We start from the raw sequence: 5,079 nt of genomic DNA on the forward strand, positions 1-5,079 counted from the left end.
GGGATTTTATGTAACACACCTCAAATCTATAAAAGTTTCAAGATACGCTAAATATAAAATTTATTTTATTTTTTCATAATATTAAATTATACTTCTATTACGGATTTAAACCCTTGTGATTGATTTTTGAGTTACTTTTCTATTTATAAATAATTGAATATACAATTAGAGGAATATTAATAATTTTAATATTATTAATTATTAAAAGTGGGTATCATTAATTATTAGTTAAGTGAAAACAAAATAAAACAAAAATAAATAAATAAAAGCAATAAAACAAAACAATAGGAGGACAAACCTACAAGCCCATAAAGGGCTGTTGGAACCAAAAAGGATTGAAAAATCCTTTATACGAAAACAGAAGAGCCTTCTGTTCATTCTCACGAACAGAGAACCCAGAAACAGAGGCAGCAAATCCAGCGAATTATTTCACGCAGACAACACGAAAATTCTATGGTTCTTTACAAACCACTAATTCCTGAACTCAGGTATATAAATTTCCTATTGTTAATTATCTTACAGTGGTAATAAGTAAGAATTGAATAGTTAATTCTCTTCTTTCTCTGTATCAACAGTAAATTTCATGTTTAGGTGAGAAACTTTAAAATTGATTAAAATGCACTGGTTGTTGTAGAATCGATTGTTTGACTGGTGTCAACTGGACTGGGGCCTACGTATTGGCTCGAGAAGTTTTGAGGTGAGTTGATATAACTCTTTACTAAAGTGGTTTAACTCACAAAAGAACGCATATAAGGTGTTTGATGAATTGCTTAAAAGAGTTAATATGTACTTAATTGGAGCTATTGAGTACCTATTAACTTAGAATTGTTCTAGCGAAAGTTTAGATTATTTATTATGATATATGTGCATAAATTTTCAGATTTTTGTGTTATTCTTATATGTCATTTTCATGTTGAAAATTCATGAAAAAGCAAGAATCTTTAGAAATACTTTTAAATATTTATTTCATTCTTATGCCATGCTTTACAATTAAGGATACCAGTATGAGTATGCATAGGATGTTTCAGAAAAGATTTAGACTTGAAAAGTCACAAGAAGAAGTTTTAGAAAGAAAAGATTTTTGGGAGTATCCTCTATTCTGAGAAGGGGTCATCGTCCAGGTCGAGGGTCCTGACCAAGGCATTGATTTCCTGAAACTACTTGTGCCAAAGTAGGGAGCACACGAGCCTCAGGGTCTCGTTGCTGAGAATTTGCCTAGCCAAGCTAAGGTATAGCACATGAGCGCTGAGAACCATGAAGCGAGTGGCACCTTGTGGATTGGGTCTATTCGATCAAGTTGGGATCGAACCCGTGCCGATCACACGGTGACTGAGACAGAATTAAGTTAGGATAGTTGGAACTCTCAAAGTATAAAGTGATGTATTTTTTTTAAAAAAAGAAAAAGAAAAGAATTTCTTTTAGAATATTTATAAACTGCTATTATGCAATTATTTTAGAATTGTTCTTATAAGCTTTATGTTTTACATGCATTTAGAATCTTTGTTTGTAATGTATATGTTATTAAAGTTTCGTCCCATGTCGTTGAGACTCACTGAGTACAATGGATGGTACTGACGTTCTCTTTTGGGAACCTACGTTAGTCTGCGGTACAACGTAGGAACCGATTTTGCAGGCGAGCAGGCTACGGGTTAGGACTTCCCTCACTTCCAGTGCTATTGGTGAACTCCGCTTTTGTTCGTGGAGTACTCCTTAGAGTCATCTTTATTTAGCTATTTCTTTGTTCACTTAGAGAACTGGCCAGGAAATCTCATGTTCTGAGCAGTGCGTCAGTTTATCAGTAGAGGCTTCATAGACACAGTCGGTGGGTTAAGATTCAGATGTTTTTTTATAATAATTTAGCAGTATTTCAGTAGTTACTACGAATAAAGTTTTGGAGTTGATTTATTTTAAATATTTAAATTAATCAAAAGTATTTGGTTAAAGTATTGTCTTGTTGCATATAAAGTTTGAAGTTATAATAGATTTGATAAGCACGGATGGTTTGCTCGGTCATGTTTAATGATCGGGTGCCGGTCACGGCTTGTTCAGAAAATGAGTCGTGACATTTTGGATCGTGACACAAAGACTTTACCATAATTGATTTTATTTTTCCTATAAGAAAAATAGATCTTCTATATTTAACATATCCTTTTTTAGAGGAAAAATATTGTAATCTCTATAAATTGAAAATCCATTTTCCTACCGGGACAATAACATCCACAATATAGTGTTAAGAGAGTCTTATTTAGGGACTTATAAGTAATTTAGAAATGTTTGACTGACTCTCTTATTTTATCGAACTTTTAGATGTCAAGGAAAAGAAGAGGTTGAAGTAATTGATTTTTTTGTTTTTTGGTTTCCCACTTAGTGTCACCCACATTGGAGCCGACTATATTCGAATTCTCTCTGCGTAAGTGCTCTCTTACCAAAGATTTTTTTATACCCAGGACTCGAACCCGAGATCTCTGGTTAAGGGAAGAGCAACCTCATCTACTGCACCACATCCTTTGGTGGTGAAATAATGGATTTGGCTATTCGTGGGTTCACTTGTATTCTTTATTTTGTAACATGTATCTCATCTCTACGTTTCCATTTGTGTTCTTCTCTTTGCCAGCTTATAATATTACTTGCTTTATTATCTTTCACATATTTTCAACTTTGAATGTCTCTCTACATAATTTTAAAGGGAAGACAATAGCTCCAAACTATTTAACTTCAAAGAATTTGAAGATCAGGGACTTTTATACAGAGGAAAAGAAGAAGGTGTTTGACAATTTATTTCTTTAGACAAATACAAAAGAAGACCATTGATTAAACCTATTTGAAAGTAACGTTGTCCTACTTATATGGCTTCTTATGCTAGACATTTTTTTAAAAAAAGTAAGGCTCCTTTTACAATGCTCCTCTAAATGGGACTTATGACATGTAATATAGGATAATCTTGTAGAGAGTATATTACACTATATCTCAATTTCAAATAAGTTGGAATCAGTTATAAAAATCTTCATATATTATATTGAATTAATTTAAACTCGTCTTTCTCCGGTAAAGAGTATCAAATAAGTATTTATTTTACATATATATATATATATATATATATATATATATATATATATATATATAGTCAAACCTTTCTATAATAGCATCTCTATATAATATCCATTCACCATAAAAGTCAAGTATTCCTTAGAACTGATTTTTTAAGTTATATCTTACCTCTCTATAATAACTTTTTGCCTATAACAACAACAACCATATTTATAGTAGAATGCTCTTTGTAAAATTATCCCTCTATAATATCTATATAGAATTTTTAAGATTACTAATAACAATTCTAAAAATATGCGCACATAATCTTTTCCATTGAATAAAGTTTCTATCTTGCATACGACACAAGATTTGAAGATCTGCACATGATATATTTTTCATTGGATACCTTGTTGCCGAAAATTTGGACACGAATCTTCGTCAATTCAATCGTTATATCGATAATAAGATAATGAAATCTACAAAACAGCTACAATTACAAAGTTATTCCATCAATCTTGAAAGAACTTATTTTCCTAGTAACTTTAAAATGTGTGCCTTAGAATTTAAATCTTCGTACTTTTAGTTAATGAATTTATTAATAATGTATTAGCTTTTTTCAATATATATTTAATGAAATGCATATCTTCTGAGATTTTAAATTTGAAAAATTTTCTTATCTTTTATATGTAACATTAAAAAAAGAAAATAATTAATTTTTGGATAAGTTTTATCTATAACAGCCAAAATATATTTAAACGTCAAATGTTGTTATAGGTGTATAACAGCCATTCACTATAAAAGCCAAAAAAATTTTAAACAAACAACAATGTTATAGAGAGGTTTGATTGTAGCTAGTTTGAGAACGGATGAGTATTAATTTCAAGTGAAATAATGGCTTGGATTTGGTTTTGGATACAGTGGCTTGAGGGAATCTATTTTGTGTTTATTGTTTGTTTTTATTCAAAAAATAAAAATTTAGATGTGTTTGGACAAGAAAAAATAAAAATAAAAAAATCCAAAAACAAAACATTATACCTTCTTAGACAAATAGAGCCAAATTTGACATTTCCCTCCCAAGATCCTTGTGCATTGACTTGAGAATAATAACTAACATTTTCTAAACTTTTGAATTGATTGATAATTTGATGATTAAGAACGTATTTGTAGTTGCTTGACTTTCCCCTCTACATGTCACATAATAAGTAGTAACATCACAATGAAAATTCAAAGTGAAAGGGATTTGTGCGTTGAAATTTGTTCATTTAAAATTTCAACGCCAAAGACTTGTGTAAGGACTTGAAAATTCAAAGAAATGCGTTTATACTTTGAAATGCAAGAAAAACACAATTGAATGCAATTTCTAAGCACTTTACAAGCTAGTATGTATTTCCAATCATAGCTTGTAGAGTGCTTAGAACAGTAAAACTTCCTCCGTTTTAATTTATATGACGCGATTTTCTTATTATTTTATTCCAAAGAAAATGAGATATTTTTATATTTGAAAAAAATTTAACTTTAAACTTCCGCTTTATTTGTTTTACTTTTAATCATGCTTGTATAATCACACAAATATTATAAAATGTTTGAGACCTTAATTTCTATGTCTTGTAACCACCCAAATATTATGGCATGTTTTAGACTATTATAAATTTCAAATGTCATTTTTTCCTTAAATTTGATACCGAGTCAAGTTATATCAGACAAATTAAAGTGGAGGGAGTTTCAGTTCCTATTTTCTTGAATTAACAAAATTTCAAAACTTGAAGAGCAAGTGAAAGTGAAAGATAAAGCATGCCTTTATATAGTAATCTTGTTATTTTGTTATTATAAGACAACTTAGTTGTATTTTTTCTTGAATCAAATAGATATAAAACTATATATGCCAATTCCGTCAACTTTCAAACAATTATCTAACAAACAAACCATCTGAATACACTTTGCAGCAACTTTGAAAATTCAAAGAAAACTTGATTCTTCCTTAAACTTTGCATAGCTTTTTCTTACTAAATAGTCATTACCAACTTAATTTTGAACTCTTTGATGCTAAAC

At 30.0% G+C, this 5,079-nt stretch overlaps 1 long non-coding RNA gene across 3 annotated transcripts; it reads left to right on the plus strand.

Annotated features, from left to right (window-relative positions):
• Window positions 1–320: 320 nt before the first annotated feature.
• Window positions 321–1,946, plus strand: LOC138903666 (uncharacterized). 3 transcript variants are annotated; one of them, XR_011413005.1, is made up of 3 exons: window positions 321–488; window positions 635–697; window positions 1,602–1,946. It is a non-coding gene; the product is annotated as an uncharacterized lncRNA (long non-coding RNA). The 3 variants fall into 3 exon arrangements; XR_011413003.1 differs by lacking the exon at window positions 321–488 and having other exon boundaries at window positions 501–697; XR_011413004.1 differs by lacking the exon at window positions 321–488 and having other exon boundaries at window positions 501–697; window positions 1,619–1,946.
• Window positions 1,947–5,079: the final 3,133 nt, after the last annotated feature.

Source organism: Nicotiana tomentosiformis, chromosome 12, assembly GCF_000390325.3.
Source record: "Nicotiana tomentosiformis chromosome 12, ASM39032v3, whole genome shotgun sequence".
NCBI lineage: Eukaryota > Viridiplantae > Streptophyta > Magnoliopsida > Solanales > Solanaceae > Nicotiana > Nicotiana tomentosiformis.